We start from the raw sequence: 15057 nt of genomic DNA, 5'->3' as shown, positions 1-15057 counted from the left end.
GAATATCAAGATTCTCTTGGTGTCACGTTGACTTCCACTGCACGTAACATCTTGAAACGCTGTCTCAACTGGTTGCCCAAATTAGACGTATATACCTGTGAACTGTTGGACCGTAAGTGGAAAAATTCGCCTAGGAGGTGTAATAGCTGCCCATACACCATTTCTGAAGCAGTTACGTCGAGGTCTTCTTTCCAAGCTGTGCGAGTGCCCAGTAGCACGACAAGCAATGCTTCCGTCCAGCGGCTATTGTAACATCTTGTTGCTGCTTTGAGCTGACGGTGAAATCGCTCGATCATGCCATTAGCTACCGGATGGTATGCTGTACTTCTGATGTGGGTTCTTGAAACAACCTCGATTCAAACTACCTTCCTTAATCTGTGGTGATCCGAAATGGTATGCTGAACCTGGGGATCCATGTGTCAAGGAACGCTCTGGAAACTGTGATGGCTTCTTGATCGGCAATTGGTGCTACTTTGGGCCAATATGAGAAATGATCTACCATGGTCAAGCAATAGTTTTGCCCCTCGTAATAAGGCATAACTATAATATCCAGATGAACGTGCTCGAATCTAGATAATGGTGGCGCAAAGATCCCAACTGGTGCAGTCACATGACGAGTCACTTTTGATCGCTGACAATTATTGCAACCACGCGTCCAATTCCTGGAATCGGTTTTAATAGATTGCCAAACATACCTCTGTGTCACAAGTTAAATGGTGGCGTTTGTTTCCGGGTGAGATAAGTGGTGTAAGCTGTTGAAAACAGTTTTTCGGAATGGTTGGGTGATGTAAAGTCGGATGCTATCAGTGGATACATCACACCATAGCTTGCAGCTGACACTGGAAACCTGAAATTGGTTTAGTCAAAGCCCTCCGTTTCATTGTTGTAGCTTTTGGGCTCTTCGTCCGCGGACTTATACGCTGCAAGCTTTGCATAATCGATAATTGGTTGTAATTCCTCAATGCGCGATAATGCGTCCGCGACAACGTTCTCTTAACCGGACACGTGCTGGATATCAATGGTAAACTACCCAATATAGTCTAGATGGCGAAATTGACTCGGTGAGGACTCATTCTTTTTATGGAAGGCGAAAGTTAGCGGCTTGTGATCCGTAAATATGGTGAACTCCCTTGTCTAAACCATATGATGAAAGTATTTTAGTGTCCGGATAGCTCAGTGCTTAGAGCACTAGGCTGTCATACGGAAGGTCACGGTTCAAATCTCACTGGTGGCAGTGGAATTTGCATCGTGATTTGACGTCGGATACCAGTCGACTCAGCTGTGAATGAGTACCTGAGTCAAATCAGGGTAATAATTTCGGGCGAGCGCAATGTTGACCACATTGTCTCCTAGTGTACCGTTACGGTCTTGAATGAAGTGCTTTAACACACTTTAAGGCCCTGTCCAATATGGATTGTTGCGCCAACGATTATTATTTCCGAGTTATCACAATCTCGGCAGATGCCGGATTTTACCTAATACTAGCACTAAGTGCCAAGCATTTAGCCTCGGACGATCCTACTTACTTAAAAACTAAAGGGGCGCTGGTGGTGGTGGCCGGTGGTAGGTCAATGGGAGAATCCGTCGAGTACTCCCCGCAACATCGAGCACGTATGCAGAATGGTGTACTTCTGCCTGGTTTGAACCAGACTGTGCGAAACTCCCAGGACATCAAAGGAAGCCGTGAGGGATTTAGGTACAATACCTGTAGCTGACAATATTATGGGAACTACAACCACCCGCTCGAGACGCCAAATTTCTTTGATTTCCCGAGCCAATGACTCATAGTTCACCTTCTTCTCCACGTATTTCCGTTCAATGTTACTATTATGGGGGATAGCAACATCAATAATATACGCGGAGCAACCCGTCTTGTCAACTAACAGTACGTCAGGCTTGTTGTGTGCGGTATGGCGATCAGTCAGAACTTGCCGGTCCCAATACATGCTGTAAGCAGAACTATCAAGTACTGCTTGCGGCTCATATCGGTAAACCGGACATGTTCCCGTGATCAGTCCATGCTTATATGCAAAGTTTTGATGGATAACCTTACATACAGCATTATGCCTGGTGATGTATCGCACCGGTGCCATAAGAGTACAGCCAGAATTGAGATGGTCCAACGTCTCTAACGCCGAACCACACATTCTGCACTGGTCGTTCTCCACCCGTTCTTTCATGATGAGCTTTTTATAAGCTCGGGTGGCGACCACGCCATCCTGAATGGCACACATGAACCCCTCCGTCTCAGCAAAGAGCTCCCTAGCACACAGCCATCTGTTCGACAGATGCAAATCGACAAATGGCTGCCAAAGACAATTCACGTGTTTACCGTGCATTGCCTTCGACTTCCATTCCTCGATCCGCTCCTGGTCCGACTTCACCCCACTCAGAGGATTGAAAGATCGATCCTTCAAGTTAAGTGGAGTCAGTCCACAGTCTGCCTTACAGACAGCCGCATGCAAGGGGCTCGCCTGCTCCTTACTGTAAAAATAAGCGCGCAGCGAGTCGACTTGGCGATGATGTTGTGCCGCCACGTCAACCACGCCCCTACCTCCGATGTCACGAGGCAGGTTCTTCCACTCCACGGCAGACTTTGGATGATACATTCGGAATTTGGACATAGTTGTCCGTATCCGCCGCTGGACGTTTTCCAGATCGGTCTTCGTCCACGGCAATATTCCGAATGCATAAACCAGTGAAAAGATAGCGAATACATTCAACGCGCTTATTTTATTCTTCCCCGAGAGATGCGATTTCAGCACCAGCTTTACACGTCGCAGGAATTCGGACAGCAGAGCTTCCTTCAGATCACCAACTCGAGCATGGGTTCCTTGCAGAATTCCTAGGTCCTTGTAGAAGTCTGTCTCGGTCATAGCTTCGATGTGGAGGTCACCAATGCTATGTCCGGCATGCGTGATGACCTTTGCGGATGGCTTGGATTTGACATTTGTCTAATCCAAACTCCATCCGAATATCACGGCTGAACATGTCTATTATTCGCAACAGACTTCTAATATGGTTGTCAGTACCAGCATACAGCTTGATCTCATCTAGGTACATCAAGTGTGTCAGTTCGTACTTAGCACATAGGCCATATTTTATTGCAAAACCATGCCCTCTAGCATCATTCAGTAACCATGAAAGGGGGTTCAGTGCCATGCAAAACCAAAGAGGACTCAATGAATAACCCTGGAAGATGCCCCTCCGTATACGGATGGGCTCTGAGGTATTAGCACCCTCAGATGTACGCACCGATAAGGTGGTATGCCACCCTTCCGTGACTGTCGCCAAAAACTTTATTAGTTTCGGATCAATGCGATACAGATGTAGGATATCGATTAGCCAGCTATGCGGAACGCTATCGAAAGCCTTGGCATAATCGATATAGCAACTGAAGAGGTTTCTTTGGAATCTAGTTGCTTGTCCTACAACTACCGAGTCGATAATGAGTTGCTCTTTGCAACCCCTTGACCCAACTCGGCAGCCCTTCTGCTCCTCGGACAGAATGTTGTTGGTCTCGAGGTGCGCATTGATCCTTCCACTAATAATGGACGTGATGAATTTGTAGAGGGTTGGTAAGCAACTGATCGGTCTTGTGCCTGCGGGGTCCTGCACCGTGTCCTTCTTAGGGATAAGGTAGGTAATCCCCGCAGTGAGGAAAGGTGGAAATTCCTCCGGCCGACTCATGACCTCATTTATACTGCGTGCCAACCGACTGTGTACGCTGGTAAATTTCTTATACCAGAAATTCTGCACCCAATCCAGACCTGGGCCCCTCCAGTTCTTCGAGATGTTTATAGCTCGTCGAACTTCCTCTTCGGTAACATCCGCGAAATTCATGCCAGGTGTATTGGCATGGCAGGTGCCTTCGGCGGTGATCCACTCAGCATGCTTAGCATGCTGGGCAGGTAACCCCCAAAGTCCACCCCAATACTCTTTCGCTTCCGTCACCGAGAACTGTATTGTCTGTGCGCTCTGTTGGGATTCGTTGAGAGATCTGAAAAAGCTCCGCTGGTTCCTCGCGTATGTTGCATTCTGGACACGTCTGGAATAACTTTCGCCATACCGTCGTAACCGACTGCATATGACAGAAAGTTTCTGTTTTGTTTCCAAAATTTCAACAACGGGTATCTCACAGGGGATGGCATAGTTCCGGTAAACTCTCTGCACTTTATTTCTCACCCGTCGGTTGGCATTGCCAGTGCTGATCTGAATCAGTCTAGCAATGTCCTGCCTTAGTGAGTCTCGCCGACGTTCCAGACGAATTTTCCATGGTGGATCTCTTTTGTCACTCAAACTAATAACGCGAAAGCGAATCTTCTGACCGTGCAATCTGATAGCCGCAACTGCACCACAATACACAAGTGATTGTAGTTGCAGCAGCGACATATCAGCACACAGTCGAGATGCAATCTCATCATTGATTTGAGATAGAGTTCCCGGAGTTGCTGGAGATGCATAGAGCCTGGGAATACCTGGTCTATGCAAAGGATCCATATCCGCGAATTATATACACGCTCTTTGGAATTCGTCCCGAACCCCAGCGGAAACCTCAGCTGGACGGTGGAGAAGAGTGCTTCGGCGTGTACTGAACCTGTTGCCTGCAGTGCGGCGTGGTGTTGTTGATGCCGCCGCCTCTGCCCCCATCGACTCTCGGTCACCAGTTTCCCCGATGACCTCAAGTCGAACACGTTCCCTGATGGTGGCTGCGATTGTGTCGCTGCGAGTAGTAAAGCGGTACTGGTCTGCGACTCGCTGCACAGTCACGTGCGCGAATTGCGGGAAACGCTCGACGAATCTCTGGTGCGACAAGGGGCGGTAAGATGTTGTACTCGCCCCCGCCGTTATTTCGTAGTAGGAGCGGATGATGAAGAGGTTCATTTCTTCAGTCCATTTCATCCGCTTCCTACACGAACCTGCTGAAGTGGTCGCCACAGATTGTGGCGAAACAGCTGCAGCAGGCGGAGCTGTGCTCCTGGTCGTCGTGGCGTCTAGACGTCGAACTGCTCCACAACTAGCGGTTTCGACGCCGTGCTGTCCATTACGGGAGCCCGACCCAGTCACCAAGTCAGACGACTCCCGCCGGTTATCCGTACCGGACCTTCAATTTCTCCTTCTTCTCATTTTTGGTGGTGCATTTTATCCCTAGCTGCCAGGTGTGTAGATAGTTTCCTTAGTGGATAATCTGCAAGACTGCAAAGTTCCTGCACTTTCTTCACCTACCCCCTGAGACGCTGCGGTGGCGTACAGCCACTCAGACTGAAGCTATCCGTCCCTCCTCCTTTCACAACCGGGCTTGGGACCGGCTTCGGCGGAGTTATTGTTATTATTATTATTAATGTGTATTTTGTAATGTCTGTGTCGGTGTGATATCACATTGCAAGACATCACCGAAAAATACTGTAATGTTTTTTGGTATAAGAATTTAAATGTTCAGGCTAGTAACGTTTTTCCTTCCTTGTTCCTTCTCTAAGGCCACAAGAAATCTTACCGATCCTTGTGATAGGTATGTGAAATAGCAAATACTTGAAAAACTGAATACAATACACATTTCGACTTAAAAGACAATTACGAATATTGCATTTCGATCGTAAACTCGTAGAGCAACTAAAGGTATACGTTTGCGGCGTATCACTTTGCAGGGGTGCTCTTTGCGATTATCTTGTTTCTGATATCATTTTTGCTGTGGAGGGTTGATTACATGAGTGCGAATGGTTGATAACCCATTTCTTGAACGGTATCGTTCTTTCTTCGCCATGCTTCCTAGTACAAATGTCGATCTTTTTGGGTGCCAATGCCGATTATAAGCTAAGCTTAACTGCTATTGTTCTCTTGGCTAACTATGGCCCGGGGGAATAATTTCAGTTTTGTGGGCGATAAGTGTTAACTATGAGGAATATTTTCAATGCCGATGCAAACAATAGAAATTCATTGATAAGTAACCCTCGGTTACAACAATCATGGCTCCCTGTTCTTTCCATGTGGAAATATCTTACTACGATATGATCGTTTTGCTTTGCTGATGTTTGTGATACTACTCTGCGATATCAGCTTTCTCAGAAAGCGTTGTGGTATTACATCGCCTACTTAGGTAATGTGGTATGTAACTTTAAAGTCTACGTGCGTAAACCCATTTCTATCTGGGATCAACCGCGCATTTTATTTCGATTTTCTTGCGGATTTTTAGGGAGATATATACTAAAATTTTTAAAAGAGTACGAACAAAAGAAACCATTAAACCGTACACGTTCAGCGAGAGAAAACTTATTACCGGATGGAGTAAAAGAAAAACCAAAGACGCATCTTAAACTTTAATTTGACATATGTGCAGAAAATTTCAAAACATCCCCATACAGACTAGTGTATGTAATTTTATTTTGACGAGTTCCGTCGCCTGCCCTTTCCAATGGATAAATCATATCTATTACCGAGCAATTACCACCAATTTCAATACGCCATATAAAGGGAACAATCTCCCCCATGAACACAATAAATCTCCTCAAGGTCTGAATTCTAATTTTCCTAATTGGTTCCTGAAGAATTGTCTCTGAAACTCGAAACAACCGCGGACTCAATACAGTATTCAATTCGCTCCATAAACCTTATTTACACGAGACAATATTAATTGAAAGTCGCCCGAAAGAACTGTATCTAATTACCCGACCTAAGAATTTCATTGCTGATTGGAAAAGTTTTCATAGTTCCTAAACATTTTTCGAAAAGTTGAATACAATTGGGTTTGCGTAGCGAAGGTTCGCGCAATTGTTCGGAATAAACTGTCGTGATGGTAAAACTTCCGTGAAAATTTTTCAACTACAAGTTTTCGCTTCGGACAATTTAACTGTTAGCAGCGGCAGCAGTTGCCGCGATGAGTTTCGCTAAGCAGTTTGCAAAGTTTCCGCTTTTCACTTTCCTTTTTCCCGACATAAATACGAGATTTTCTCGTCCACGGATATTTCAATTCCTCTATGATCCAATTAGCTATAAAAGGAAAAGCATTTTCCTCATCAAAGTGAGTAAAATGAATTTTTGGTAGCCTATCCCTTTTATTCTCCAGATTGTTCGATGACTCGTCCAAGATTTCGCCGAGGAAAATGGACGATGAGAATGCTTATAATCGAAGAAAAAAGCCTATTTCCACATGGTTGAATACTTTTAATGAGTCGATCCAGGCCAGTTCTCAACAGCTCGTTAAGGAAAACTCATTGCCACAATCTGCTTAGAGCAAACAAAAGGACAAGAGCACAGTATCTCCGCAGCGCCGACCGTACATTCACCCAGCTCCAATGTACTTCGAACTAGGACGTAATTCTCTTATCCTTTTTGTCCTTTGATTAACCATTCAACAAGAGAGAAAGTCTTCAAACGAAGACAGCAGAATGTTAGTTGTAGTTTTCTTTGCCGGGACCGGAATAGGATGGAGCAGCTACAATTGGTAGAGGAACGGAGCCTTTGTTCCACGTTATCTCGTTTTCTTTTAATGGGGGTTTTATTTCAGTCTCTAGTGCTAGAAGCAGAATGCTTTAAATAACAGCTCCGAGAAACATCTGACATATGGATCCGATGCTTTGAACTTGAGTTTAAAGATGGTTAAGGTGGCGCAATGGCAAATGATATTATTGTGGCAGTTTATATTGTACATGTGTTTACTGGTGGTCACCTTGCAATTAGAAGGGCAATCATTTGCCTGGTTATGTGCCGACGTTTGGTAACGGAGAAGCTTTAAGGTAGTTTCAGCATCTAAGGAAAAAGCAAGCTAATAATCGTGGCATGCTCATTACTGATTCCCTCTTCTTTTGCAACTGGAATTGGCAAAAACTTGATTTCACTTCTTCTCCTTGGAAATCTACCATATGGCTATTGATATATTTTTAAGTGTTGGCGAAAAACAAATAACCTATAAAACGATTTTAATGAGGTTTTATATAAAAGTAACTTTATTAAAATCGATTGATTATAAATGTGTCTGCCCATCCGTTTGTCACACTCAGTCTGCCTATTGCCTCGAAGTTTGTTTGGAAATTGGAGCTGTGAATATGGAGGAATATAATTTTACTTAAGCTTAAGGGGAGCCCATATACTCACAAATAAGGGTTGGACAATTTGTTTGCAAGTAAAACTCTGTGGGGTATCAGATGATAGGTTTCGAATTTTCCTGATGAAGATTCAATTCTGATAATAATTACAATCAGGAGGAGTGACGGAGAGGTGAATACAAGGCCCGTTTTCAGAATTATCTGGAAAACATCATGGCGGTGCCTCTAATCAATTGGTACTTTCTGAAACAGATATTGGTTTTGACATTAGTTGCAAATGGGAGGTGCCGGTGTTCGAAAGGAATCAATTACTTTAAAGACTCTTTCTTAGAAACTATTCAACCGAAAAATCTGAATAAAATTACAGTGAACCACTGAGAATATGCCTATATTGCTTGCAATACTTGGTTCGCTGCAACGCAACTGCAGGAAGAACGCTTAAGTTCTTAATTTTCCATCTCCACCATCGAGCAATGGCATTCGCCAACCGAGTATATGAAGAGAATATCAGCGGAGGAAGTCTGATCTTCTTCGGCTACAGAGACATGGTTTATAGTAGCATCAAACACAGAAAAAGCCGTCGAAAGTAACAACCTCTTCAAAAGGATAGACTGTTGAACCACAACTCAACTGATTAAACATTGACAGAATATGATGGATTTCAGATAGAGTATTTCATTTAGGAATAACTTAATAACTTCCTACTATGAGTCCAAATAAAAAGCCTCACTGTTGAATAGTGGAATACCCCCCATGTACCTCTTCATGCGCCGATATAATTACGTCAAAAGGACGACAATTTCCGATGTCAGCTGAGGAATAGCAGACTCAGCAACCCTGGCTCCATCAGGTTGTTAACGAGGTTACAGTACCTATTGATCAATGCTGACCACATTGTCTCCTACATTGTACTGTAGTATACCGTTACGGTCTTGAATGAAGTGCTCTAATACACTTCAAGGCCCTGATCCAATATGGATTGTTGCCTCAATCATTATTATTATTGATCATAGTATCACAAGCAAGCCTATAACCGTCAGGAACTTTAGTAAGTTCCCTACTTTCAGATCTTTCAACTTTCCATCTGGCATGAAGTGTTCTCCCAGATGCCTCGACCCACTTTGCACAAGTGCCGGACGCTGTCCCAGGACGTGTATAGAGGTTTCGTCACACTCCTCACAAAACCTGCAAGCAGTGTCCGTAGATATCCCTAGCTTTCCTAGGTGATAGCAGGATAGGAGATAGCAGACAATGGCCAGTGCGAATTCCCACTTTTCTTCTTTCTTTTCTTTTTGATGAGGTTTAAGCAATCCTTTGTGGGGATGGGTTTGTACCCCCAAAAAGCACCCTGGACTGCTCCATCCCTGGTAGGCCCGCCCAGTATAGTTCCCTCAACCATTCCTCTTCATTTCTTCGAGTCATAGCCATGAAACCGTTTCCGATTCCACAGAAGGGTTCTGGCCAGTGTAAAAGCATCCCTGCTCCCTTCTTGGTTAATTCGTCCGTTACCTCGTTGCCTTCCAACCCAGCATGGCCGAGTGTATATGTTTGGAATTCACCTGGTTGGACCTAAGTGCCTTGATCGCCGCTTGGCTATCGGTGAAAATAGCAATGTTCTGCCACCTGTGGTTCCTTTGGCGATTAAAGGAGGCACATCTGTCTATGGCGTATATTTCCGCCCGGAATATCGTAGTCTACCTGCCTATTGGTTCAAAGTACATCTTCCTTGGATCAATGACACCGGCCCTTTGCTGTGAGGAATCCGTCAGTGTATCGAGTAATCAGTTCCTGGTTTAACTCGTATGTCGCATCCTCGCTCTTCTAGTTTGTCTTGTTACTCCAACGTGTTTCAAAATTCTTATCGAAGTGAAAACTCGTTGTGGATCTCCAACTAGTGTTTCCGACATGTCTCTTCCTCAGCCATTTTGTGGTCTAGCGTAATTCTCAAATATTTGACATCTGTTTCTCGTTTCACCTCAATATCATGTAATGTTATGGCTCTCAGGTGATCAAGCTTACGCCTCCTAGTGAATGGTACTATGGTGATTTTGGCTGCATTGATCCGCAGTCCCACCTTCCTGCACCAGGCACTAGTATTCCTTAGTGCAATTTGAATTCTATCACAGAGGGTACCTTCATATTTGCGCCTACCGATTAAAACAATGTCGTCCGCGTAACCTCGGACATGTATTCCAGTATTTGTTAGAACGTCCAGGAGTCCACTATCATACTCCACATCAGTGGCGATAGTACCCCGCCCTATGGACAACCTTGAGTAGTGTTTATGACAATAGAATTTGTACCTGTCGGTACTTCTAGTTAACGGCTTTCTAACGTTTTGCTCATCCAAAATGTTTCCCACTTCCTTGCGGCTCAGGGCATCTTGTATCTTTGTGTACGATGTGTTGTCGAATGCTCCTTTCATATCCAAAAACGCACACAGTGCAATTTCTTTTGTTTCTATGGCATCACGTAGTACATCTGTCAGCTCATACAGAGCAGTTTCAGTTGACCGTCCTACCCGGTAAGCGTGCAGACAGTGGTGTAGAGAATTTCGCTTTAGAACGTTAGTTCTAATATAGTACCCTATGACCTTCTCCACCGTGTTGAGTACAAACGATTTTAGGCAAATTGGTCTGAAAGATTTAGGGTGAAAAGGATCCTTTTTACCCGCTTTCGGAATAAAGACCACTTTTGCCCGTCTCCATACCCTTGGTATGTATCCAAATGCTATGCCCCCTTACCACCCTCAGGAAAGTCTCTAAGATAATTCCTAGGCCTCTCTGGATTAGTACTGGGAAAAAGCCATCTACTCCGAGAGATTTCGGTGGTTTAAAAGTTCCCACAGCCCACATTAGCCTAGCTTCTGAGCCTCTTTTGCTAGTTCCCAGTTCTCCTCTCTTCTCCTTTTATCCGTTGTTGGGGTGTCAGGCAGAATGTTGTCGCCTGCCACCGTGGGGTGGGAGACCGGGAAATGAGTTCTGAGAAGCCGGTGTACCCTGTCCTCCTCATTCTTGGTAAATGTCCCATGTTCCTTCTTCAAACAGACAGAGGATCTTAACCCGTCTTTGGCTACAGCCTTATAAAGTCTGGTTGATTCTGTCATATGTTCGATCCCTTCACAGAATCCCATGAAGCCGTTCCGTTTCGCTTCCCTGATCGCGTCGCTATACGCATTTTTGTATCTCTGCCAGTCCCCGGTTTGTTTTGCCCGATTGAAGAGTTTTCGTGCCTCTGTTCTCAATTTGCCTAGGTTCCAGTTTCACCATGTTACATCTCTTGATGACGTAACTGTCTTAGCTGGACAGCTGGCCTCATATGTGTCAATGACGACTGTGTTGAGGTTTTCCACCACTGTTTCTAGTTCCAGTTCGCTCCTGATGTCACCGCCCCCTTAAAGGTGGGCAATGTTGTTGTCCAAGTGCGTTACATAGGATTCCCAATCCGTTCTCCTGGGATTCCTTATTATTTTTATTTCGGAGTTACCCTCAATGGGGAATCTGATTATCCTGTGATGAGACATAGAGGGTTCATCCGACACCCTCCAATTCCTGATCATTCCGTTCATTAGAGAATTTCCTAGAGTTATGTCTACTACTTCCTGTCTAGTGCTCGTCACAAATGTTGGAGTGTTCCCCAAGTTATATATTTGTAACTTATTGCTAAAAATAAATTCAAGAAGGTACGATTGGTATCGCTGCTTCCCCAGACTTCGTGGTGGGCGTTGGCATCGCAGCCGAGGAGAAGTGGTAAATCCCTCTTCTCACAATACTTCATCAGTTTTGCGACTTGTTCCGGTGCAGCCCGGATTTCGTCTCCTAGGAAGTATACCGATGCCACGACTGCCTCTCGACTGCTCCTCTCGGCTTCCAATGAGACTTGGATAACCACAAGGTCCCTTGTCAGGAACTCTGAAAAACATATGTTTTAAAATACGCTTAAGAATTATGGAAGCTTTTGGTTTTTCACAAGAAGAATCCAAGATTACCTGCATGCTTCCTCCTTGCAGACCGCGAATCTGCCCCCGGTACACCCAGAGCTCCTGAGCCAGCACTATTCCAATGTTCTCCACGGAATTTGTCCCTGCAATTACCGCAGATGCGGCTTTCTCATTGTGGAGGTTTATCTAGGCTTAGTGCTGGCCACTGGCTTCATTATTGTTTGGAGCTCTTCTCCACTGTCGGAGTATCCACCTCCTCCTCCGACATGGCCTCCTGCGTGTCGCTGTCCACCCTGAGCCCTTGGAGTCCTAGGTCTAGGTCGTCCAGCTCTGCTTTTCGCTGGGCGGCAGGTCGACTTCCCTGGTTGATCCAGTTCTTTCCGCCTCTATGGCTTTCGAGACTTCTTCCGGGACCTCGGTAGTTGATATGGTAACTCCGACGTTTGATTGCCTCCAGGGATCGGTTATCTACCCCGATCGTGAGGAGTTTACCCTTTCCCTCCACCTTGCTCCTGAAGACTCTTCACAGTCGGGTATAGAGATCCTCATTCTGAGCGATTAGGAGGCCCATAAGGTCTTCCGTTTCTATTGCCGCTGATTTTGGCAGAAAAACTGTCACCATGTGGGCTCCAGGTATATCATCCCCTGCATCTGTTGACAGTTCTACCCCTTCCCAGCCTAGCAATTAAGGAACTCTGCAGTGTCTTCCGTCGCGCAATCCACCAGTATAAAGCCTGGTCGAAAGCGTATCCCGGTGAGCACAAGTTTTGAAGTTCATCTCGTACACATCTGACATTGACGACAAGGTCCTCAATGGTTTCCTGCTCCTCACGAGTGAGTATTTGCTCGGGAAACATTTTTGGCAGTGTGGCCAGTCGAATGCCACGATATCCACCTCTAGATGCATCACTGCGTCAAATTAATTCCAAAATATCCTCTTCCTTATTAGCCCCACTTCACCTCGATATGTAAATTTGATTAAGTAAGATGAAGAAACTGAATATGTTCACCAACTGCTCCTGTTCCTCTTTGATCATATCATCTGAATCTAGCCCTTGCATCCACAACTTTTGAATACCCATTATCGGCTTTATGGTAACTGAAGCAGTCATCCAATAAGATTGTGCCTCGAAGTGCAAAGTATTACGCACCCTCCGCTGAGTGTAGTGTAATGCATCGCCTTTATACTGAATTGGAGGCAGGCCTAACGAAAATGGAAATGCAACACGAGCATTTCTAACTCATTCTCATCCTTCTGTAAATTTACTTATTTATCTTTTTCCTACGATTTTTGTGTGGCCCACAGCGCTTTTTTCCGGTTGCCCGATAAGTTAGAAGAAGCTTCCCCATCTCCAGCCTTCTAAGTCGTCACTCCGAACCGTAAATCGCCCATATAAAAAACATTCTTGATCACTTACTTACTCTCCACATCGGGAACCTTATCATGGGTTACTTGGTGATTTTTTTTATCGCCAGTCAGGGTGCATGATTGCTAAGTGCTCGTTTTAAGTTAATACCCCGTTGTAGATTCTGGGGACGCTTCACCACAGAATCCGAAACTTGATTTGATCCTCGGGTTTTAGGAGAATTTGACATTATATCGTAATTGGTAAAAATCTGTATTTGATGATTAATAACTCCATTAGAGGTTGGGCTTGAGCACTGAACAAATTAATAAGTTTAGTAGTTGCTGCATACTTCGAGTAATTTTCAGATAAGGTATGCACTATACCTTCCTGCTTTTATCCTCTCGAAGTTCCTGCCGAGGAAATCCTAACTGCCAAATGAAAATCTGCTAGTCCAATATCTTTCAACTGGAAATGGGTGCAACACGCATTTCATCGCAAAGCTTATCCCGACCAATTCGTCCATAAGTGAAATGATCGATTCATGCCACACTTTCTCAGAATGAATTGGAATAGAAAAGAATTTTGGGATCAATGAAACAGGCACTATCACTGTCAGTAGCGGTGACCAGCCCAGAACTGAACGATTTAAATATCTCGAATGCTTTCAATGAATGGCGAAATTTATCGCAATGCGACAAGATTGCATCCGAAATGAAAACATCCGCGGCTGATATGGAGTGACTGCACCGATTGCGGAAAAATTGCGAAAAGGGGTTCCTGGATGACATGGATATGTAATTTGCGCTGACTATAATCCACTTGCCAAGATTAGTATGGACAGAAGTCGATACAAAGACCCAAAAGCTAGGCAAAACAGGTATGGCTATATACTGATGAGTGTTGGTTTGAAAGCTTCCCGACCCTACCCAGATTAAACCTTTGACAGAGCAGAATGGCGAAGCCGACCGCGATACGGGCTGGAAAACGAGAATAAGAAGATATCGTTGGTAAACTTACAGTTCAACATTCTCACCAAATTTCGTATCAATAGATTCAACCGTTTCCGAATAAGTACATATGACAGATAAAACGATGGTCAGACATACAGGCACTCAGGCGGATACATATTCGTCGATTGTGGTACCTATATGGTGAATTTCTTCGCCATCGTTACATATACGATTGCTGCAGGCACTCTGGAAATGAAAGGGTTTCAGAGTAGTATATCACTTTGGGAGAACATCCATGCAGAGGCGCATAAATATGCTTTACATTAAAAAAAACAAAAAAGACTGACGGTTTCGTCCAGGGCAGATTCAACTCATCAGACGCTGGCTCACCTCTGCCCTGGGAGCAGGTGACCGAAAGTACCAACAGGTGGAAAAACGCTCCCTTTTATCATCGCAAAGACACGACAGTTATATTGGACTAACACGACAGTTGCTTTAGTCTAAACTAGACTAAAGCTGGGTAGTTGCTTAGGATATGCGGGATCCTAAGTCCACATCCACATGATGGTGGACCGGACCAAATGGTGGTTTTAGTCCAATGTAATTCGCAACCTTGTCGTGTTTTTTTCACTTTCGATCATGCTGCTCCCAGGGCAGAGGTGAGGCAGCGTGAGATGAGAGAGAGCAGGGTGAAGCCTTGTACACCTCGATGCTCATCCCGCCGAGACAAAGAGGGAAATCTGATTTCCGACAGAATGGGCATATTGGAGCGATGGGTT

This window comes from Hermetia illucens, chromosome 5 (genome assembly GCF_905115235.1).
Source record: "Hermetia illucens chromosome 5, iHerIll2.2.curated.20191125, whole genome shotgun sequence".
Lineage (NCBI taxonomy): Eukaryota > Metazoa > Arthropoda > Insecta > Diptera > Stratiomyidae > Hermetia > Hermetia illucens.
This window is presented reverse-complemented; position numbering follows the sequence as displayed.